Below are 25,199 nucleotides of genomic sequence, written 5' to 3'. Positions count from 1 at the left end.
GCTTTGACTTGAGTTTTTCCTGTCCAACTTGAACAGAGTCCCTTCCTGATTGATGCCCTTAGCAAGGAATTTCCGCCCTGATTAAACTTCTTGACCCTCCTGCAAATGGCCAGCAAAATTCAGTTAAAAACACTCCTTTTTCTACCAACTCAGTAAGCAGGCTTTCTTCAGCAAGACAGCAATTGTGCTTATTTAGCACAAACCATTTCTGCCCTGACTCGTGTGAGCAAGGGGAGAGAAAGCACCGTGCTTCCCTTGGCCGATGCTGCCTTCGCGTTAGCGCCCTGCCAGTACAGCCCGAGTCAGCAGTCCTACACACGCATTTCTTAAGTTCACATTTGTTATAGGGAGGGAAAGATACATTGAAAGAGGGATCCAGGACAAACAGACGACCTCATAGCTGATGTAACCCAACAATCATCTTCAAAGCTTTGTCCTTCCAAAACTGGGACTAAGGAACAAAACTATTTAAAACTATTCTTCTTCTGCCCAAAATTTGCAAGCTAGTCCAAACAGAAAGAGAAAGATGACCATCTCACCTCCGGCAAGAGCATATTTCAGAAATGGAGGCTAGCAAATGACAGACAATTTTATTTTTGCAGCCTCGAGACGTAGAGCAGATCCCAAACGCCATTTAACATTACCACATTCGTTCATAGTTCAGCCCATCTTCAACAGAGGCTGAACCTTTGGAACGGCTGCTGCGGCTCATCCCAGCAGATGTATTGCACTTTCCCAGACCAAAGTTTAACAATCCCAAAATAGCTATAGCTAATGTGCTTGGTATGGATGCTGAGGAAGGGCAATCTGGGTCGTCTTCTCCTCACAAAACTATGCTGAAGTCTGGCCAGGCTCCAGGAATGCACATTTCTCTGCAGATGGCTAGAGCAACATTTAACAGCAGGAACCATAAAAGACTTCCACTTCTGATTACGTACATTATCGTTTTTATTTATTGATTTTTTTTTTTTAAAGAGGGTGGGCTTCTCCTCCCTTCCCCCCCCCCCCTTTTTTTTTTAAACCTATTTAAAGGTAGTCACCACATGCTTAGATTTCCCCCTCCAGCATTTATTTGGGTTTAAGCTACCTCAGGCCAAAATTATTTTATCTGTTCAATATATTACAGTCCAGTACGCTGTAGAGCTGACTGAATTACTGCCAGAGTACTATGTAAATCAAACCCACATGTTAAGTAAAACAGTAATGCAATGCAATGAGTGCCTGTCCACAATCATTCAGCTATAGGTGTCACTCCCACGTTTACCATATGAATAGATGAAGATTGCCTCAAAGCGACAGAATCTTAATTCTCCCCCCAGATTCAAATGTATGCATTAAGGAAACACTTCAAACATCAATATCTTTTTCTCCTAAGGCACACTTCTTGTCTGTATTTAGTTTCCATTGGTCAAGTGGTTTTGCTTCTATATACCAGGCTATACTAATGTTTTAAGCAATGCTCTATGATTCATCCTACACTGCCTAATATGACTTTTTTTCTTCTTAACCCAGAATAAGAAGGAATGGAGAGAAAAAGGAGAGAAGGGGCGGCGGGGGGAAAGATTGCCTGCAATCATATTGTTACACTGTGCACAGCTTATGGCTGGCACACATCCAGTTTGCAGTTGCGACAAGGAATGTGTAATCCTATTATATGGAGAGGAGTCAGAATGTACAAATAGGTCCTGGAAACAGGAACTTCTCCTGTAAGATTCTTCTTTTTGCCGTAATAGTTCTGCAAGTAGGTCTAGATGGTAGCTCTTCGCTATTCTCCCCACTGCTAATGGAAAGCCAATGTCAAAAAAATTCGCCACACACGAGCTGGGATTTTTGCAGAAGACAAAAAGAACTTGCGCTGTACGTTCACATACAAGAGTAACGTTAATTAAAACAACAGCTACGAGCCCTCGCAGCCTGGCATGCGAAAAGCGTATCGCATTGCATAAAGAAAGCCCGGTATGCCCCGATGCTGCCATGTTCTGCGAGGCTGTCAAATCCTGCACACTAAGCAGTTTTTAAGAAACATTAACTGCTTACCGGCGACAAAAGCTGGTTCTCATGGCATTTTGCATCTCTGTTTCCTTAATAAGACAATACAGAAACCATTTCCCGAGTGCAGGGTTATTGGGCTGCTAAAAGCACGTTCTTGTGCTGAAAGTAGAAAACTGAATACCACCTACCATGTAAGTCAGCATCCCTGTGGAGTTAAATTCCTGGATAATTCCTACCCGATTATCTATTTTTCCCATTTCCCTCACATGACAATACTGCATTACTGTGGTTACGATTCAAAAAAGTGACTATGCGTTCCCCAACTTCCCCCATGTGCATAAGTGCTTTTGACTTAAGTTAAAATACAGGACAGCGCTCTCTTGAAAGAGTCATTTTCTGCATAAGGACCCTTGCAGCAGGGAGGTGATGAGACCTATGCCAGAAGTGGCTGCAGTCCCCAGTGAACCAGGTCTCTGCTTAACCTTACTCCTGTCTGACCAAAAAATAAGTTTCCCAGAGAGAAGGGCTTTTGAAATGCAAAATATTAAGAAAGAAGGGCTTTTTCCTAGGAAAAAGAATAAATAAAACAACCCACCTACAAGTGTGTTGTGCTGGAGCAAAGGACATGGTCATATGGTTGCAAGGAAAATATAAGCACCATAAATTAGCTCAAGCAGCAGCAGGATACACTAGCTTATTATGAATCCCATCAGACTGTGGCTAAAGTATTACCAGCTTGTGAACAACGTGGTTTAGTATATTTGTATATACCAAGCTAGACTGGGTATATTTTCATGACACTGCAATTACTTCTGTGCCTGCAACATAGACATACTCAGAAGAACCAACAAATGCCTTTAGCATCCTGCCGCTCAACTTGCTGCAGCGGCAGAGCTCACAGGTAGGAAATGTAATTCTCTTGAGGGTAGAAAAGGGAATTGGCGATGAGAAAGGAAAAAAAAAAGACAAAATAAATAGTTCTATTAAAACCAAGATACTCTACATTCACAGGTGTACAGAGACAGTGACTAAATGGTGGCCTAGGTCAGAGGAGTACACACACATTTCCATTAAGCTCAGCAGGAGGATACCTGTGTGTAAACCAGAATTTAAAGATACTAAATAACTAAGGTGTGTGGGAGGGTTTAACCTTAAGTAGTTCTCTCCCATTAAGATCACTGTATTCTGGATTTGCCTAACTACATTACGATCCGAGCATCAGGCCACGCGGAGACTGAGGGCAGCCTCAGGTCGGGCTGGATGAGGTGCCTTCCAAGCTCAGCGGTTCTGTGAGTCTGTGATAATTAAGTAATATTTATTTCTTGCAAAAAAGGTTTAACATCACGAATTCTAAGTGTAAAGTAACAGTGAGGAAATCAGATTAAAGTGATTCTGTTGAGTTAAAGTGGACAGTAACACATGTATTGCAGTCCAATTAGCAGAGAAGCTTTTCCACATGTTGTTAAAGTGCCTTTTGCACCAAACTACCTTCACCTGACCTGACAAGCAGCGAATTATCTGTTGTAGCTGGACTCTGTTGCAGATTAATTAAAAGAGAACAGCAGAAGAAAGAGATGGAAGTGAACTGTTAAAAACCTGCATAATTTTCCTATTAATATGAATCTAGCATGTTAATACAAACCTAGCAGTTTGCGAAATCCTCCAATAACAGGACAGTGGTAAGTCATTCAAAGTAGTGAAAGGCAACAAAAGCAATCAGAAATCAGCCCCTTAAAAAATAATCATGAGACTTATTAAAAATATAATATGGATTCTTCTCTTTTGTGAGTTTTAGGGGTTTGTTTTTTTTTTTTTTTCCTCTCACTACAGTTAGTGTTGTCATTACAGAAAGCAGCAAAAGAGACTTGTGTGCACATGCAGACACAAATCCCCGGTGATTATCCTGCGAACAAAAGCAACAACATAGCTGCACTGTGCGTGGCAGGGGCAGGCCATTTAATCAAAACAGCCTTTAACAAAAAAAAAAAAAAAAATCATAATCATCTTCTGAGGGTTACTCAAGATTTCCTGCAAGAAACACGTGATTATTTGTTAATCCAAGTGCCACTTTGGAGTCAGTTCAGGAAGACAAAGACGGCAATCAGCAGATCCGGGAAGGACCGGACTCGCGTGGTCGAGGTCCAGCATGACGGCAGCACGGTGATGCTGCCCTTCAGCACCACACAACGGGTATGGCCCACACACACTCCCCAGCTTGGCCTGGGAGGACAGCAATGGCACTGCAGCCTGAAGAAGTCTTTGCCACCACCTCCAAATGTCATGTTTTAGACTCAAGCTGTCCTCTCCATATTCATGCAACACCAACTCCAGTGCACAACCCTGGTGCTGCCATGCAGCTAGCGCTAAAATAAAGGTGTGTTGTTTCCAGCTAAGCTGGATCCCCTAGCTCCCTTCTACTTTCTCCTTTCCATGAATGATCTCCTGAAGACCATTACATAGCGTCTAGCAACACTGTCATGGTGACAGGGAAGAAGCTGGCACCTCAGGGGAATATATGGGAGTAGTACTTTTGGATGCGAACCACCATACTTTGCCTATACTTTCTTTAAAACACTCCTACTCTTGCTTGGGTTACGCAAGCATGATTAAGAGCTTCCCCCAGCTTCTGCTGGTTCCTGCGCTGAAATTACATTGCTGCTTTTTGATATCTGGCTGAAGTGTGAGTAACTGATGTCATTATCAGCTCGGAGCTACAGAGAAAATGGAATCCGCTCTTTTGCAAAATCCTTCAGCTAGGATAAATCATATTGCCTCTATGGTCTATGCTTTACATAACAAAACGCACATGGACAAAAATAAATCAGCAGCTGGGGCTTCAGCATAGCCCACTTATGAGGGAAGATCCTTCCACATCTTCTCCATCATCTCCTGACAAAGAAGCAGGCAGATTACCGGAAAATTTTGTCTGCAAATTTCTTGACGACTCAGAAGGGGTTCCTGGTTCCTGCAACAGTGCTTATTCTGTGCAGGAACAAATACTCCCCTTGTACAAATGTGGCTGATGGCATCACAATACACCTTTTCCATGTACGTTTTAGAAAAGACTGTTTACTTAACTTTTAGTCCATACAAAAGGCTACAAAAAAAGATGTTTGCATAACCACAGGCCATTCAACAAGTCATGTTATAGCAGGAAAGCCTGAAGAAAGGCAAAAAGGAATTACACACTTTGACAGTATCTGTGACTTTTTCCTCTTCTGCAATTTGTTCCCCATTTTATCTCATATTCTGTAAGCATGTATTTTGATCTTTGTTTTAACTGTACAGAAAGGAAAAAGGAAGGGAGGGGAAAAAAGCATTAAAGTAAAGGGTACTGTACTAAATGCGAGGTAGTTACCGGTGGAGGGAAGAGATTGTACTCATCTATGAAAAAAGAACATACATGAGTTCAGAAAAAATAAAGACGACCAAAAGGAAGTCAGTAATTAACAGATTTCCCACTGACCAGTTCTGATCTGAGCAGTTATGGTAGTAACAACAACTTTATTTATTCATTTTATATATATGGGAAAAAAGATTAAAAAAAAGCAGAGAAATACAGGAAAAATCTTCAGATGAAAGCACTTTCTTTTCAAGTTCTATTTCCTCTGAGAAACAGTAAAAACAGAGGTAGCCTATTAAAAAGCCTATTCCTGTTCAAACTGCCAATTTGACGACTTTGGTCCAAAAAACCTTAAGTATGAGGAAACGCACCCCACCCCCCCAAGCCCCACAGTTCCTCTCCCCATCAGTCACCAAACCGACTACAACACCACATGAGTCTACCCAAAAGAACGCATCAGTTGCATTAAAATCCCAATGAAGTTTTCATATGGTTCATTTTTTGACCTAATTTAATTAAAACAAGGTCCAGATGATTATTATCCTGGCAAAAGGAAACTCTATAGACAATACAGTGGCAGATTGCCAGAATCATTGTATCTTATCTTTTATCTGAAAACACAACTGAAAGTAGAGGATAAAACAAGCCCACTTTGCTAACCATCAAAAAAGCTGACATCTTCCAACCATTTCCCAGGTGTTATCCAGTCTGCCAACTTTCAGCAATCAATTGGGTGCTGCGAACATGACCATGATGAGTTTAAGCAGGAAAATTTACCATTACAGACAGTATGCTACAAGGACAACTTAGTCATCCCACTGGGCAATGAAGGCGACATATTTATGGTCCAAACACCGGTCTGAGGCTCAGGTAGTCTGGGCTCCACTCCCAATACCATCATACAATTTCCTAGGGAAATGTAGTGCTTGCCTCTGTCTATAAGGCCAAGGTCATATCAAGTTGATAAGGACTGTATAAATATTTAAGTAGAATAAAACTATACAATTTTAAGGAATATATAAACAGTTCAGAGCTTGAAGTTCAGCTGTCTATAGAGCTCCACTCAGATCAGAAGCAGCAAGTCGTCTATAGCAACCTTTCTGAAAACCACTCCTAGATTAGGAATATTCCTTAAAACTCTGTAGGGACATAAATCAGTGCTGCTGATCTGCACACTCTTATAGTTCGAAGTCTAGTAATACTAAAGTGAATTTCATTGGCTGAGAATAAGTATTTCCATGAGCAGGCATTTCTAAATTAGGGATTTTTTATTTTTAATGACTGAAGATATTTTTGCATGCAATTTCAATTCTGATCTACACACTCCCAACTGAAAGTTTTTCTGTAAGTATTGTGCAAGAAAATAAAAAGAAATAAACAAACAAATTCAGTCCCTGCCCAGCAGATGAATGTTTTTAATAGAAAAGCAAAAACAAGAAAAACAGGACAAATGACTTGACCAAGGTCAAAAAAGCAAGGCAGTGGGAAAGCTAGGAGTGAAGTCAAGCACATGATTTCACCTGTGGATTTCAGAGTTTGAGGCCAACAGCTCACCGGATAGACCTCCTCTTCTCTCTTAGGTAGCTATGTATCTAAATGCATACTCCAACCTTAGAAATAAATAAGTTTTCCTAAACTGGAATGAAGATATTTTGGTTTAATGTCTGAGAGGAAAGATGTTTCAGTGACTAGGAAACTACCTGTTACAGGTGAGATGAGGCTCAAAGCCATTCCTTTTCCAACAGCCTTTGAGACACCACACTAATTCCAGGACATTAGGTAGTCAAACAGATTTCAGGAAGGCAGCCTCTGATCAGTCTTTGTCTCAGTTACATCTCTGAAACAGAGAAAGCAGTCCACTATCCCTGGATTAGGTTTTACAGGAGGTACATTAAGCAAGTCTAACATGATTGTTTTGGAGGACAACTACTCGAAACGCTGACAGAGATTAAAATACTACTGCACGATTGTGGCCAAATAAGGTAGAAGGAATGCATTTTAAAGCTAAAATAGAAATACAGTCCTTTCGGATCGGCGTGCTCGTCCTCTCTGCTCATTTCTGCTTTAGAAGAACAGGCGTGGAAGAGAGACCATAAAGCACCAGAAGAAGCCATCGGTCGTCTTCCCCTCCAGCCATTCCCCCCTCCCAGTTTCAAGTGCTTTCTGCACTAACACACACAGGCACACCACGGGCAGCTGCTGTAGCTGCTACACCACTGTTAGGTGATTACAGGCGATGGGAGAAGAGCCTCCTGCAGATGTGCTCTTTCCTGAGCACAGCTTTCATCTCACAAGAAGTTTGAGTTTCTCAGTTCAGACAACTCTTTGACATGGTGTAATAAAAACCTATCCACACAGCCAAGGATCTGCCCTCAGCCAGCAGTAATTAAAATTAATCATTCACAATTATTTTCATGGCCATGTTCAAAAAGAGACACTGCCAGCTCGCTGAATCCTCAAAGTTGACAGACCTTGAAATAGGCTGTGGTCAGGTACAGCGTGTTCCTGGGTTTCAAGCAGTTAAAAACATGGTTTGCATATTTATTCACCGTCCCACTCGCAGGACCCGCAGTGCTGACAGTCAGAGCCACCTCGGTCCTGCAGTCAAACACCTGAGCTGGCATCAGCAAGTGGGACTGGGAAGGAAAGATTTTTCAAATAGCTATTGCTATGTCTACAATTATTGCTGCCCAGCTGGGACTCAGGGCTGTATCAGTGTTAAAATTTCTTATTCTCAAATCTTAGCATCTTAGAGACTTCAGATTCGTTCCCTGTTTTCCACACATTTGTATTAAGTTTTTAATCACTATCTTCTTCCATTTCAGATTCACTGGTCACTGCTTATGCTAGTTTGAGGGAGGTGAAGAGGTTTCTAAGGTACAGAGTAGCCTGAAGGTTATCAGTTTCCAAGCTTCAAAAACTACTGAAGAAATTACATTTACAGAGGTAAAAGGAGGAATAAAATTCGATGTAAGGGATTAGGACTGTCACTTTCTGGAAAACTATTTACTTAAACAAGCAATTTTTATGGGAGTGAACATCTACTATTCATGATAGCAACCTTGATCAATTCTGTCCCTTTGAAACTTATAAAACACAAAAGCACGTCTTACGTATATAAACCCCAAATTTGTAGGCAGTATGTAAGACCAAGATTGTAACCATCACAGAGAGAAAGCAATCTCACACCTAACATTGCGGATCCCTAGGTATCAACCTGCACACCGCTCCTTCCTTCCCATCAACTGGAATATTGATTTTTACAATACATACCAGAAAAAAAAGTTTTCACCAGATCTACTGAGGGAGAAGCAGGGTAATGGGATCGTCTGCCTCCCACCATGAGTGTTTTATAGTTGGAGCTCAAAACTGAAACTAAAAGCAAGAGATGGTGGAAGATCCAACTTCTTACATTAATCGATTCTTGGCATGGCTTTCTGTCAGAAGACTGCAAAGGAAAAGATATTCCCTCGTTTGTTGAAATAGAGAAATGCCTGATAAATATGTTTTCCATTTTATCTTTACAATCTAGAGTCATTTTTCTATGCTGTATGCAGGTATGAGATGCTGTGCAGGAAACAGGAGCTCTGAATGGAGAGGGAACAGCTACGCAGGCAGGGCTCAGGAAATCTCTCTCTTTAGGAAATTCAGCCAGAGAAAAGGAGGTAAACAGTGTGAAACAACTGCAGCGCTCCAGCTCAAAAGTCTCTGTGTCAGCGACACTGCAGCAAGTCTGAAAGTGTCACCCCAGACTTCTTTACATTTTATGCAGGGTACCGACTTTTTTTTTCCCTACACTGTGTATTTACCCCACGCTTCTCTTGTATCGTTCACCCCCATTTTTAATCATCATAGTTTCCTAATTCTCAATATATCCTCATTAAGCCAGTTTCCCACTGAAGATGGCAGTAAAGGCATTAGGACCCTAAAATTCAGGGCTCCCCACTCCCCAGCCTCTCCTTTCTGCGCCATGAGCCCTGCGCTTGCAGCGAGGCATCCCGAGATGTAACTTTAGACCCAGGATGAATATTGCCAGCTCCCAGATCAGCTCTCACTTCATCCCCTCCTTCCACAGCCGTGAGCATTTGCAGCTCAGAAGAGCAGTAGGGACCGGTGTCTCCTGCCGAGCTGCCAGGGAGAGCCCAGCCCGTGGCCCAGCTCCCCCCCAGGCATTTGACTACAAAGCCTAATTTTGACTTGTGCACTTTATGTGATTTTTGTGCCGTCCCCCTTCAAAGTTTTAAAGTGATCTGGAGGAAAGACCTCAAAAGGTGTGCAGCAGAGAAATAATTTAAAACGGTGGCAGCCCTGTTTCATCATATATTATGGCCCTTTCTCCCTTTGGAAAGTCAAGTAAATTAGCACAGCTAAAGCATTTTACAAGCTTGTACAAACTCATCAGGGACCTTAGCTGAACTCTGGCACATGGGAAAAAGAGGAAAAAAAAAAAAACCACACAAAGAAACAAAGATGGAAGAAGAGGGAACTGTTAGAAGAGGCATGAGGAGCCCCAAAACCACCCTGGAAAGCAGAAACAGGCAGAGGAGGCAGGGGCAGTACGGGTGTGTACACGCGTGCGTGGGGAGGATGCAGCTCCCTGAAATTTCCTGGCTGCTCAACGCGACACGAAGACAGCCCAAATGACCAGGCATTGACATGTTCTCCCCGAGCAGAGATGAAAGCCCAGTTTCTTCTTCCAACCACCAGACAATCTTGCTAGTAATGGATTAAAGTGGTTTAAGAAACTATACATATTTAATAAGGTCAGAAGGGCAAGGACACAGTTACATTTTGATTGTTTTGAACGACATACAGCTTTGCATTTTTGTTCCTATTTTACATACAAAAGTAGCAATTTTTTTGCCAGAGCTGCCATGGTCTAAGGATGTGAGCAGGGCAAGGAGCACAGGGAGAAGTACCATCTTTTTATTAGTCTATTGACAGAGAGAACAGTTTTCAGACACCAAAATCTGCAGACATGAAATCTTCACAAAGCAAAGACCATTGCTCTTTAAATACACAAATACATAAATATACATGTATATATACACACATATGTAAAAACTTCCTACCTTGCTTTAAAATCTGAAAGACTTTCTCAAGCTTGCACTGCCAGTAACAAATACAGCTCATCTTTTCTTTGGTCGGGGAAAGAAAATCACAGCTGAGAAAAATAGACCATGGAAAGACCCCAGCAGCAGAAGACACAGTTAGCTATTACCTACTGTGATTACAGAAAAGCGCTATTTCTTATTCTGTGCCTCGCTCCTCTTTGCAATTCTTTTTATCTACCTTAAAAATTATGTTAGGATTTAAGCAAATAGGGTCATTTGGGGGACTGTATGCTCCTGCCTAAAGCCTTCCCTGCCTTGGGGTGGGGGGGTGGTGAGGGGAATAAAAATCAAGCAGCAACAAAAGAGAAGTAAGTTCGAAGTTCTTCAGCATTCCCTTTCCTAATGCAAATTCACAGCAGTTCCTGTAGAGCCTGTAAACACCCACACAACTTTCCAGGTGGGGAAAAAAAACCAACCCACACCAGTAAATATATAACAGCAATTTCTTTACCCTTTCTCTGCTAAGTGACTGGATATAAAATCTGTTGCTGCTTCATGGACAAACACACACAGAGCCTTCAGGAGAAAGGGAACATGTTTTGGGGCATTGCGAGGATTTGATGGCTGTCTTATCTTTCCTTGTACACTGAACAGTCTGCATAACCTAATAGCATTAGCTTACTAACAGATATATTAATAGGCGTGGGGGGAGGGAAGGGGAGGGTGGAAAAAAGCCACTAAAACATATTCCACCTACACATCTCGCTACTTATCATAAACTCAGGTAGAAAGCAAATTACTTCTCCCGGACCAGGAGAAAAAAAAAAAAAAAAAAAAAAAGGACAGACTAAAAGAGAAAGAGAGAAAGGGAAAAAATACCTATTTTCATCTTTTTCTGGAAATCATCATATATAAAAAAATAACCTTATACTAATCGCTGCATTTATCAATCCATGACAAGGAAAGACGAAGTAAAAAAAAACAAAAACAACTCAAGAACTGCCACTACATCTTACAGTTAGTAATTTCAGAGTGATAAATACAATGCTGGCCGCAGATGGCTAGAAGGATTAGATTTAGCTGTAAAACAAGAAGTGCAGTTAACAGTTGCTGTTGGGTCTGGTGTTAGGATTAGAAAGCACTGCTAATCACAAGAAATGTAAAAAGATTAAGAGGTGATGGTTGCCAGTAAGGTTTTTAAGAGCATGTAAGTGCTGGAATTCATTTTGGGATTAAAATTCCTCAAGCGGAAAAAAAAAAAAAAAAAAGGATATATCATAAACACAGCAGCCAGTTTCGCTTGCACTATCCACAACCCACTCCCAAGGATTAGGAGAGTTAAAAAGAGTGGCAAACTGAAATGTATGCCGTGGGTTACGCTGAAGGGTCCTACGAGGGCTTCAGTGAGGAGAAGCAAGCATTTGTATTCTGGTACCTACAAATTAACTACTGCAGTCTAAAACCTATTAGAATAGTGGGTTTGGGTTAGGAGATTTTGCTTACCAAAAACCTGCCTGAACACAGTGGAGTCACAGCTGTTAAAGGCACTATAACAGGAATGACAATGGCATCTAGTATTCCTCCTACCGAAAGGATGCAGATAAGGCGACACCTTAATTTTCTTGTTTGTTTCCAGCTGGGTTAGATTCACCTGTATGATCTATTTATGTTCTTAGTTATGAAGGACAAGTAAAGATCCCCATGTAAAATACCCAATCTGGAGTGTGTAAAAGAATCCTCCCTAGGAGAAGGAAAAAAAAAAAAAAAAAAAAAACAAAACAGCTTCCAAAAACCTCAAAATAAATACTATGTTTAAAAACCAAATTTGTATTTTGGATGGAAAATTTTACTAAGAAGGCATTTTAAGCAGTGCAGACCACAGCATCATGTGACCAGATTCCCTAGCTCACTTCTCACGGAGCGCTCTCCCTCAGGAACAACTGCGAAGTTCATCGCTGTCACCCTTGGCCACCACCATCCCAAACTGCACAGTCCATAGTACATCTCAAGGAGAAGGCAGACCTTTGCAAAGCCCATCGGTTTCCCCACAGGCCTGATGGCCAGTCAATAGGTGTTTAGCGGTGAGGCCACCCAAAACTTGCCTCTCTCCCACAGTGTCCCAAATTTATCCAATGATTCAGAGTAAAATTCAAGTGCCACCATGTGATTTCGTGAGCATTCACTCTGCTCAGTGCCTTTCCTCTCGGGCCTCGAAGGAGCTCGAATGTTGATTCAGACCAACCTCTTTTCACTCATTAACTTACCGTCTCTACGTCTGGACCTTGCTATTCAAGGGGCTGGGGAGTGGTGAGGAATAAGACCATTTCATCATTTTCCAGCATGCCTTTCAGTCAAGTGCTCCTGGTGCATCTGTCTGGATTTTCAGACTCCGTTAGGCTACTTTTCCCTTCTGTTCCCCTAAAGTGAACATTTTTTCCAGATGCCTGTAGCAGAAGCAGAAATAACCATCTTCCAAGAGTTATAAAACAGTCGTATTAAATAATAGAGGTGAAAGCACTGTGTATGATTTCTGCAGAAGTCTTCTCAGTAGAACAGATAAATTTATTCACTGCATTATGGAACAGTTTGAGAAAACAAGATCATACAATGTACACTGCCTCTATTTAAATTGTTTCATTTCTATTCATGAGTGCTCTGATTAGATACACTGAAAATATCATCAGTAAGAAATAAATAATTCTGCCAAATTAATAGTTGTTGATTTCTTTTACCTGAAAACATAAGTAGCATCTCATTCACTATATATGTGCTATGTATGCTGCTATAATTCGGATGCATCGATCTTGTTGGTTCAAGTCTACACAGCACACTGAGACAGGTATTCATCTACGTTTTCTTAATATTAAACACCTTCTTTCAAAATGATAAGTTCTTTAGTGAGTTAAGATGGGCTAGTATATGCTTTGCTTGGAGAGGCTTAGTAGCCAACTAGTTCCGCGTCCCCCCCCCCGTAGCTGTTTTCCCCAAATAGTGGGTTGAGAGAAATAAATTGCTGCAAATATAGAAAATGGTTTGGAACAGGTATTTTAGGGAATACAGGTAAACTCTCTGTATCAGACAAAATTCACCTCAAGCTCACCAAATGCTCTTTAACTAATACCACCTTTCTGCCTCAGAAAGAAAGCGGCCAGAAGAAACCATCACTAACATCATGAGATGATGGGAGCTACTAACCAGCCCCAGACCAAGGGCTTTCCAGTACCTCCCTCCCTGTGAAGTATTTTGCTGCAGAAATGTCAGAAGGGGTGGATTTGTGCAAATGGAACAGAAGAAGGTATTATTTAGCAGAAGGATCAGACTAATATTTTGTTTGAAAAAAGAGGCTAAAAACATGGAGCTAATACATGTTTTAGACATCGCAGAATGATGAATGCAGTGTGTCTGCTCAGCTTATGAGCATCTGAGAAGAAGCTCTCTACATTTTTGAAAAATTCATCCAGTTTGACTCAACAATGAAGTTTTCTTCTAAAAATCAAATACAATTGCTGTAACATTTTGAAAAAAATCTAAATGCACAGCTGAGTATCTTAGGAGCACCCTGTTTGCAAAGCAGCCAAGTGATACACCTCAGAGAGCTACTGTTAGCTACTGCAGGCAAGATAAATCAAGAAAATGCTGAGCTGAGGTGCAATTTGACAGTTATTAGCAGAACAGTAGTAATTTGATGAAGAAAAAAATCTGACAAAATCTCAGTTCACAGCAACAGATTTTGGAAGCCTATTTGCACATAAATTGGAAAAAACAATTCTTGCATTAGAAACTGATGAAGACGAAACAATATACCCTAAATCCTAACATATTTGAAATTATTTTCTTTGATTCAAAGCTGGTAATCCTGTAACAGGCAGCAACTAAACAGGGGCTTACCAGACTTGCTCTGCATGTTGAAGAGACTGCACAGTCAGATCCTGATCTAGGGCCATTCAGCTATCAGAATAACCAGATTTACTGCTATATGCACCTTTGTTTTTGCCATTTGAAAGCATCTACAGCGCACAGAACATTCGGCTGCGTTTTAAGCATTAGCGGCATAAATATCCCCTTGTGTACCGTATACTTCACCACTTCTAGCTTCTCATAAATCAAGCATACAACCAATCATCTTTTTTATGTTCGACATTAATGGCAACTCTATTATTCAAATCCAGGCTGCGTAGAGTTGCCTTTCATGGGGATGTAAAGCAGCTCACGAGCAGGCTTACGGCTGAGCAAGGGAAGATTCAAATCTGGCCGTGATCTTCCCACTACAACCCCACTGCCGTCAGAGATGTGATATTCTGCATTTTTCAATTTCTCTCATCTGGGCAAAAGGCTTTTTAAAGAAAAACTCCTATAAGCAGGAAAAAAATTAGAAAGCCTTTTGCGCTTTTCAAGAACTGTCTCTTTGTGTCTCCATAAACATTCAGCATAAACGTTTTCGCTCGGATACTCTTAAGCAGAGATGTTGTTCTTTAGTGCATTACAATTAGACACATAGATTAAGAAATATCTTTTGTGTCATTATATCAAACTCTTCTACAAATGTACAAAGGGATTTTATAGATTGTCGTCTTTTCTGCTTACCACTGAATTTTCACACTCAGCACGAAATGCAGTAAAAGTGAAAGATACCCTCCCTGTGTTTACAGTGCCCACCAAGAACCATTTCAAAACCAAATAAAACAACTTAGCTATGATTTAAGCAGCACAAACTGTTCTCTCCCATGGGATTTTTTTTTTTTTCTCTCCCCTTCCCCTCATCTTTCAGTTCATGAGGATAGGGAACATGAAAACTAAATGTATTTATGTTTAAATAATTCATCTTTTCAGGCACATCAAACCAAGTACTAAAGTTCATCCACGGGGCTGGCCAGATTTAGCTGATTCCAGTGGTATTTTAAACAGCATGCTGGAGAGCTAGTTACAAAAGGTTGCGAGGAAATGCTGAACAGCTGTGCTGATAGAGTTGTTTTGAAAAAACATGTGTTGGAAAGAATAGGTAGAGTTTCAAACAGAGCTGACAGGGAGGCATTACCAGCCGTCCCGAACCGCCACTGCATTTTGGAGACTCATGCCCGCACAAGGGATGCTTTGTGAGCGGGGCGAGCTCCGGCACATGCTGGGAAGATGAAGAGAATTACAAAGGCTGAGCATCATTTTCCTGCCAAGTGGTAGGAAAACATGCAGCAACATAAGGCATCTTTAGGAGCACAAGTCCCACCGGGTAGACATCCGCACTAGCCCAGTTGATCCTACAAGCCAAGGTGCCTTAAAACTAAGGTCCCATGGGGACTGGGAAGCGAAGCGATGGTAGTAACTCTCCTCCTCTTTAAGCAATGGAGGAAAGTAGAGAGGTTTTTTTGTGTCTTTTTAAACATCCTAAGAAGTACAAACAACGGATTTACTCTTGCAGGAAGTCTAACAATATTCCTCTGTAACCTTTGCTACACTTGCACTTCCAAGTCATATTTATTGTGCTAAATAAACCATACCAAAGTCTTGCAGCTAAAGAGGGAAAAATAAAAAATCTAGGGACCAGGGTTTTGTTTTGGTTTTTTTCAGTCCCTAAAAAGCCAGAATCTAAACCTTTCAACTCTTAGTAGTAACTGTTTGCTTTAATAACACAAGTGGTCTCTCTCCTGCACATGGCTATCAACATGATAGAAGAGTCTGCAAAAGTGGACCAGGGAAACAGGTCTTCCTCACAAATCAGATCTGTTCCCCTGATTTACACCAACAACTTCTCGTTAGGCAAGTTAGAAAAAGCAGCAAAAAAATAATTGAATTTCAGGATATAACAACAATTGACAACAATTTCAACAACACTGCTTTGCCTGCGTAGGAAATGGTTGGTTGAAGTGAAGAAGTCATGTTGCCATGTGGAAACCTTCAGTGGGTTAGTAACCCAGTACTGTACCAGAGATGAATTTTTGAAGTGAGGTTTATATATTCAAATTCACTGAAGTGGAGATTTATTGCAACAAAACCAGAGAAAGCCACTGGAGGGATGTGTTGGAAGTGGAGCAGGAGAAAAGGAAAACAAACATAGAAAATACAATATTCTTGGATGTGCAGTGCAACCCTCACTGACTTATTCCAAATGGATTTATGTTTCCAGTCTAAGTTAACACGGCTTATAATATTATAATCTAAAACACACAGAAAAGATTTGGTAAAGAGTTAAGTTTTGCAGAATGTGTTTTGGATGAGTTTCATTAGAAATAGCTTAAAAGACCTTTAAAGAAGTATCATCTTAATTACATGCTTACTCTTGAGGGTAAATTTTGAGCCCTTCAGCAGAAAGCAATCTCACTGCAAGCAGGACCTTAACGGCCTAGAGCCACTGTTTATGCAACGGAAGCCCTCTTTAAATCAAACATGTTTAAAAGTGTCCTTGTTCTAAGTTGTACAGGGCATCCCATCATGAATTCATGTCCTCATGCTTTGCAGGGTAATGATGTCCATCTACCCACATAAGCTGTCTGTGAGCAACACAGACTCTTCCACCTGGCTAATCCTTCCACATTAGGTGGGAAAATTTAAGCGCCTCATAGTCCTTGTGTGTGGAAGCCATTCTAAAAGAAGATGTGCAACATTTTCTGTCTATAACATATGCGTAAAATACATGTATGATAAGAAAATGTGCATTAATTGATTCTGACAAACCACCACCACAATACAGTCCATCATCATAACAAAATGCTTACAGTAATGCCTATCAAATTATAATTTCTGACCTTTGGTGATGTGGAAAACAGCATTCACTTCCTTCCCTCATAAAACAAAAAACTTGCTGTAGCCATTTTTTTTTTTTTCCCCAAAGTTTAAAACTGAAGTCGTTCTTACTCTAGCCCAGCTGACAGTGTTAGCTGTGGAGAAGCTCGCTTCCAGAGGAAGCGGAATATAAAAACAAAGTTGCCGTGACCTTAACAATAATCCTGTTTGCATATTACAATACATTTTCCTACTGTAACAAGGCAAAGTCCCTTGTGATCCGGTCAGAAAAAGTCATCTTCCAGTAAAAGGATACTGTGATCAATAACATTTTCTTAATATATTATATTATCTCTCACTGAAACACTTTTTCACTTGGCATTTCAGGCTGCCGAGTAGGGGAAATTCATGACAAAACTCAAGATGGTAAATGAGATACTGCAAATTAATTCCATCCAAGAGCAATCTTTTCGTTCGTGAACAATTTGACAAGTCTGTGTCGTCTGACTTCAGCAGAAGCTTTCTCAGCTTTCAAATATACATGAAACAGAAGAATCTGCTCCACTACCATACCGATCTTCACTTTAGCCTGCATAATTTTGTCTTGAAATACATTACAGTTTCAACAACCAACTTTGAGACCAGAACTGGTAGGGCATACTTTAAATATTAGTTTAGAAAATAGACTCAGAAGTCTGCAATACCAATTGTGAATTCCTGGTTTCAACTCACAGCCCAAGGCATGGCAGAGCACAGGAATCCTGCACTTTTGAAGCCGTTTTCCCATCGAGTTGCCTGCAATCTGGTCCTGAAAAGGCCCGAGTGATGAAAATGCCAGCTGAAGGATCTCAGTTTGGTATTGGCAAAGTTCAAAGAGAGCTTTGTCACAATGGGCGTTATAGTAAAGTACTTCTCTAGCCGCGCGTCTGAAATTACTTTTGCTATGACAAGTAGTAGCTTTATTCCTGCTTTGGAGCTAATGTCCTTCTGCAGGCTGAAACGGTGACCTGGTGGCACACAGCCGGGAACACAGCCCATGCTCCTCGCCTTCCATTTGAAAGCCCATCATCATTTTAGCAAAAGCAGCTGTAGATCAAGCGGCATTACTGAGAGTAATTGGTGTTCAGCATGGTCCAGAAAGGCACGATCCTACAAAAAGGCTTGGGTGCATGCAGGATATTGTCAGTAGGATTACTTACACACACCCGATCTCGGCAAGCTTAGGTGCAGAATCACTGCAGTATTAATATTTCAGCGTAAGGAATAAGGGGCCGGCAGTTGTTGAATATTCATGCTGTAGCAATGCTCTCTGTATGAATTCTCTAGCAGGAACAAGCAAAGGCTATGCCCATACCCTGAAGAGTTTACCATCCAACGTCCCGATTAAAGAGATACTGAAGTACGTACCCTGTTTTAGGCTCACAGGGCAGGCTCATTGACTAGTTGTATTCCTACAGTGAAAGATGTGCTCGATTTCTTTACTTAATCAAGACTCATGTTGACGACAACATAAAAGTGGGAGAAAACGGATGAAAATTTAATTTACATCTGCAAATCCCAACACCTCATAAGATCAGAAACACGTAAAGGGCCAAACAACTCATCTACTTAAGTAATCATTCATAAAAGATAAAACATCCTCTTTAATTGTGGAGGAAATGCATGCAGGGGAGATGCACAGTACTCAGCGGATGGAGTAACTCCAAGAAGCAGCAGATACATTTATGAGAGAGAAAGGGCAAAAAATAAAGTTTAGTCCCACTGATAAGCAGGAGCACAGATGACATTATAAGCAAACTGGACGGGAAGGACAAAATAATCAAGGTTTTGAAGGACAGGACAAAGTTTGTGGGTTTCTTTGGTGGTGGTGTTTTGTTGTTTTTTTTTTTTTAAACAAAATAAATTAGGCAGTAAGTCTTCATGTAAATGAGCACTTATAAAACAGCCTTTCTAGGTGAATAATTTCTTTTATGATTAATAAAATCTTCAAACTGAGTAACAACGTTCTGATGACTTTTTGCCATTTGCAATTATCACTCATCCCAGCACCAAAAACTCATTATTATTAAACCTGACAAAAAATACTTACCTGCTTCTACAAAAGAACTTAATTTTTAAAAGAATCCCAAGTTTTTAAGCTTTGTTTCTACTTTCAAATCTTGAATGTGAAAAATGAGGCCATCCTAGCAACCCTTGTGTATGTTTCCTTCTATTTCCAACAAGCAATCTGGATAAAAGCATGTAATTTGTACGGTAACACAATGCATTACAAAAGCATACTACTTTGGTTTAAAAGCAACCTACTAAGACTATGGAGTTAATGTAACCCTGTACTACTACTACAAGCATGTTTCTTATACTATAAACATACTTTTTTTTTTTGCCTTTTTTACAGCAGTTTTCTCCCAAGGAACTAAAAACATTTAACAGTTACCGTAGGACTCGCAGCACTCTCATGAATGAGAGTGTATAATCTCCATTTTAACGGCATGGAAGCTGAGGCACAACTATTACAAAGGCGGCTGTGGCAGAGATTGGAAGAGGAACCATACCCAGCTCCGAGCTCTGTGTGTAAATCCAGGCCTACCTGACATGTATTACCTATAAGCAGAAAGGAACATAGGTATTTTTGTGTTGGCGCCTATAGAGATGTTAGTATGAACATTGCCTGTGCCTCACTCCATCCTTGCTCCCTGACATAACAGCACAGCAAAATCAGAGCCCTGTTAAAAAAAAAAAAAAAAAAACAAAACACCAAAAAAACCCAAAAAAAAACAAAACAGAAAAAACCAACACAGATGCTGTTAAATGGACTCAAACACACAAAAAAATACTGCCTGATGCATAGGTGCTTCACAAACATTGAACCAAGCTCTTTATAAGCATAGATCTCCAGTTTGTCATGATTTAGTGGATGGTTAAAGGTCTGGAGCACATGGTGAGCCAGACTCTTCTCAGGGCACGCAGTAAAAGCAGAAGAGGCAACAGGCACAACCTGCAACAAGGGAAAATCTGGTAAGATATAAGGAAGAAAAAACTCAGAGCGGGTGCTTAACCGGTGGAATGGCTGCCCAGGGAGGCTGCAGAGCCCCTGTCTTGGGGGTATTACAGGACATGCCTAGACACAGACACGGCCCTAAAAAACCTGCTCTGCTTCTGCAGCTGGCCTGCTTTGAGCAGGAGGCTGGACAAGATGACCTCCCGAGGTCCTTCTCAAAATGAATTATTCTCTGAATATCGTACCAAATACAAGTGAGGTTATTCCTTGGTTTCCCTGCTGCATCCCAAAGCTTATCACAAATTCATACCACACGTGTGACCTCGGACTTCTGTGACTAACTTTTTCTACTTCATGCAGCTTGCTCCTTCTCCTGAAAAGGATAAAATGGAACAAACCCAAATCTTTGCTTTCACCCACCTAAAAACTACAAAAATGAAAAGCAACACGCAATCTTTCTGTTCAAGCACCTAAATGCACATGGTCATTTGAGGTCTCGCTTTGAGTTTACATACCTTCCTGACCCTCTCTCCTCCTTAGAAATGCTCCAAAAAGCAATCAGTCTGCTGTGTGGAGAGACCCACAGTTATTAAAATAACTGCATCACAGAAACAGCTCTCAACTTCTTCATTTCAAATTCCTCCCCCCTACCCGCACGTTCATAAGAGGTGCTGCATATGGTGAAAACTAATTCAGTTTGAACCAGAAAAAAATGGGGTTAAGTACTTCCCCAGTTGGAATACAAAATTACAACCACATGTGATTGTCAAGATATACAGAGCTACAGTCAACATGCATAAATACTTTTTATATCCTTCAGAAAAACTAAGTGAGTTAAAAGGCCTTTTAAGGGGAACAGCTAGGAATATCCAAAAATGGGTAAGACAGACAAGTGTGCAACTCCTGTGTGCAGCCCATTCCCAAAAGGAGACAAAGTCCATCCTGGAATTCAAGCCCCTTGCAAACAACTTCTCATGAGTAACAGAAGCCTTCAGGAGGAAGCCTGGACACAACCAGCTTCTCATTTCCAAAATTTTTTTTTTCCTTTTGTTACAACCTGATGACAGCCATAGTGGCAGAAACACCCACAGGCATACCATAACCTAACAGAATAACTTTACAATAATTTGATATTCAGTCTATCCTCAGCATTTCAGGTTGATGTGAACTAGGCGATGCTGCAACTTATCACAAGCCAGATTTGCTAGACATTCCCCACCACAGAAGGTGAATTAAACTGTCACTCATCACTGTATGAGTTGCTCTGGTATAACTGCTTCTTCATGAGTTGGACAACATTTGTCTGAATTAAAAACAAAACACTATGTTGCAAGTTAAAGTCTTCATCCTGGTTTCTGTACTTTCCTTTCCTTTCCACTTCTACTTATTTTCTACTCAACTACTTTTCCCCTGACTCAGTACATTTAACCCTCTCTGCTCCACTTGCCCACTTCAATGCTTTCTTTTGCTCCCCTCCTTGGTAGATATAAACCAAGGAACTTGCACCTGAGCTCCAGCCACCCTGGCCAAACTTAATTATGATCCAAGTGCTGAACTACTGACACCCTCTTGTCCTTTCCCTAGTCCATTTACAAGGGAACTTGTCAGCAAAGCTTGCAGGAGCACGGGAGCATGCCTCCCTTCCCCAAGGACCATCTGATCACCATGTCAAGCTAAGGCTGAGACTGTATTCCTGAGTATCCATTCTCTAGCATATCTCCCAACATCCATGCTCTATTAAAATATAGGAAAAACAGATACATTACTCATCGTGAGGGCTACTAAAAAAATAAAATTTGGAGAATGATTTAACTACAACTACAATTACAGTTGTTGGTATCTGCAATTTGCAGCATTACACACACATGCAGGGACAAACAAAGAAGGAATATAAAATAAAGCCTTATTCATAATTCAGACTCAATTTCCAGCAACCGTTTCATATGTGTATTATTATATACACTATTTATGACTATGTACTGGCAGCACAGAAAAAAGGATTAAATACACTCGCCCATACACACTTGTACACACTGAAGCATACAATTTCCTATTTTACTGTGAACATACTAATGATAGGAATTGAAAAAGATTTTTATATTATCAAAGCTACAAGCTAGTTGCTTAGGAAAATACACCAATTTCCAAGACTGAAAGACTTGGAAATGGGCTTTTGCTGTTTCCAAAGTCTAGTTCAAACTCATTTATGGGAAGAGGCTGCCAGAAACACTATGATCAAGATGCACTGGGGATACTGAGATGTTCAATAAGGAATCCCGTGAAGGAACAGCAAACACTGGAGGTAAGCATTGCACAACAGTGTGTGAGAAAGATTACACAGATTAAAAATAGGAAAAAAAAGAAATAGGACTTGGTGGTCCTGGCAGACAGCAAGGAGAACTTGAACCAGCAGTATGCCCTTGCAACAAAGGCTGAGTGCATCCATCTAGGGCTGCGTTAGCAAGAGCACAGCCAGCAGGTCCAGAGAAGTGATCCTTCCCTTTCATGCAGGACTTGTAAGCCCTCCAGAACAAGAAGGCTTTGACATACTGGAGCAAGTCTAGTGGATGATAATGGTGGCTGGAACACAGGCTGAGCTCCTATAGACCTCGCTATGTTTTCCAGTTCCCCAAAGGGAAGGTGCAGAGAAGACTGAGACAGGGTGAACCTATTCTTGGAAGGGAACAGAGATATGACATGAAGAAAGACACTGTAACAATAGAAATTCAGATTATAGATGAGGAAAATATCCTTCATGAGGTGGTGAAACATGGCAACAGGGGCCCAGTAAATTTTTGGAGTCTGCACCCTTGGAGATATTCAAAACTCAGCTGGACATAGCCCTGCGCAACCTGCTCTAGGTGACCTTGCTCTGAGCAGGAGGTTGGACTAGATGATCTCCACAGGTGCCTTCCAGCCTGAATTATCCCACAAATCTACATATCTGGTCAGGAGAAGCCTGGTCGAAGGAGGCCAAGAGGACAAGAAAGATATCAAACAGCACCAAGGGCCAGGATTAGCTCCATGAAGAAAAAACACAGAGAGGACTGCAAGAAGAAGCTAGGAAAGTGGTGAGGCAAGAAAAATAGCATGTTGAAAGAAAAGGTGGAAGCAGAGGATCAAGACTGAGGAAGAGGCAAAAGAAGAAAAACCAATATCTGTGTCCACTAAATTACACTTTCCTCTAGTAGCTGGGAGGTGAAAAACCCCACAAGAGTCATTCAGCAATGAAATCAAGTATTTTAAGTTTCTACTCTGATGTGCATAGTAGAATTGGATAAGAGAGGGAATCAGTTCTTTCTTTCCCCTCCCCATTCCTCCAAGAAACCAAGTGACCTTTAATCTCCCTTTTCCAAATATTTAAACTTGATCTTGCAAACTTCACAGATATTTATAACTATATACACATTATGAAGAATGTTTCGTTTGTAATACAAAAATACATGCACATTTGTCAGCTTAGAACTCAAAATGTTCACTACACCCAAATAAGAGCCTTATAGGTTTTTATAATTTTATAAGATATAGGCCTATGAGTCTGTAGACATAAAAACTTTGCTCCCTCTTGGAGCTCTAATACCAAATTCAACCACTCCTGATCAGGTTTACAGCATTAGCATTCATCCTACTACATTATTTTTCTATTGTAACACAGATGCTCAGTTGCACATGCTCTGATAGGGACTTGCTGCAGTCACTGAAAAGGAAAGCACAGCCCAAATTGCATTTGTGTAAGCAAATAAGAGATCATGAAAGGAAAACAAACCACAAAAAGACCAGATATCTGCACACTTACCCTGCGGTATCCAGAATCTGTATCAAAATCAGCCTCAGGTGTAACAGTCAGTAAACAGGACAGCAAACCCTTGCATTTAGCAGGAGGTTTCTGGGAAGCCAGATTACCTAGAACGAGTTGAAAAGAGTTATTTTAATATGTGAAGATGAAATCACCTATGCTTAATAAGAATAGGCTTCAAATAAGCCACAGCGTAAGAAAAAAAACAGCTGCACAATGGGAGATGTTACATGCCACCATGATCGGCATGAAAAATTTAATCCCCTGAAGGTGACAGAAATTTGTTATGAAGCATGGAGAGTTAGATGCTAGTAGATACTTAGGGTTTAGCAAAGAACATCTAATAACCAAGATAACGTGGTGCTAACCATCTAATCAAGGATGCGGAGGAGACCAGAAAGAGCACAATATTTTGCTTAATTAGTTGCTATCAAAGAGAGGACGAGTTCAAGCACTTGCAAAAACAAGGCAATCCAAGATCATTTAAAAGTTTAATAGCATTCTAGAGTCCTTGGTAACGCAGGGTTTGCCCGTGAAATAAAAATAATCCCTAGAGATAAATTTAAAGAAATATATCTCATTTTAATGCCCAGAGTAAAATGACTATTCATTAAAAGCAAAGGAGTTTTATACCTATGTTCTCCATCTCAGATGTAATATATATGAAAGTTATCTTTATGACAGGAAGTGGCAAGTAATCCTGCAAGAATGAACTGCTGTCATTATATGCAAATCAATACAATTTTTTTTAAGTGGATGTAACAGTACCTATTGTTTTAACGTTTTTACCAGTGGAGTTTCAGTTTCTACAAAGAAGATTCTTAGAATGACAGGAGAGCTGCATACAAGTAATTGAGCTGATACAAACTAATTTGAAGTTTACAGTGCACTTCCCTTGAAAAATGCCATCAGGGTTTCCCTCCTATTACCTCAGCTTAAGCTTTTTTCATTTTATATAAACTTTATATTTTATGTAATTATAATAATTTTCAGGTGGTAGAGTAACTCTTAACTAATCCTACCCGCAAGCTGTAGAAAGTTTACCATGCAAAACATCTCCTTGGGAGATGTCTCCCGGAATATTTGTATCACTTTTGCTATGTTTAAATAGCCTGACCAAATAATTTCCCTTGTAAAAGCCTAAAACTGGCTCAGCATTGAAGATCTTACAGTCCAAAGAGGTGTGGTGAAGGTGAGGATGGTAAACGAACAGGAAACAGAAGCACATCGAAGAACTAAATGACTTATCCAAGGTCACTTGGTGGATCGGTCAAGCAATGAGCTCTGCTGGATCATGCTCTA

General features: G+C 40.6%; 1 protein-coding gene across 2 annotated transcripts in view; it reads right to left on the bottom strand.

Moving 5' to 3' along the window:
* KLHL29 (kelch like family member 29) overlaps positions 1-25,199 on the bottom strand; it is a 405,515-nt gene that overhangs the window by 311,907 nt on the left and 68,409 nt on the right. Inside the window, exon 2 of one of the 2 annotated variants that reach the window (XM_087775206.1) lies at positions 23,898-24,004. The gene's annotated coding sequence lies outside the window, so the exon portion shown is untranslated. Of the gene's footprint in view, positions 1-23,897; positions 24,005-25,199 lie in introns of those variants that run through there. The other variant, XM_087775204.1, reaches the window with a different exon arrangement.

Source organism: Nipponia nippon, unplaced genomic scaffold (genome assembly GCF_047370975.1).
Source record: "Nipponia nippon isolate SJK-2023a ecotype South Korea unplaced genomic scaffold, ASM4737097v1 scaffold_4, whole genome shotgun sequence".
In the NCBI taxonomy this organism is placed as follows: Eukaryota; Metazoa; Chordata; class Aves; order Pelecaniformes; family Threskiornithidae; genus Nipponia; species Nipponia nippon.
This window is presented reverse-complemented; position numbering and strand designations above follow the sequence as displayed.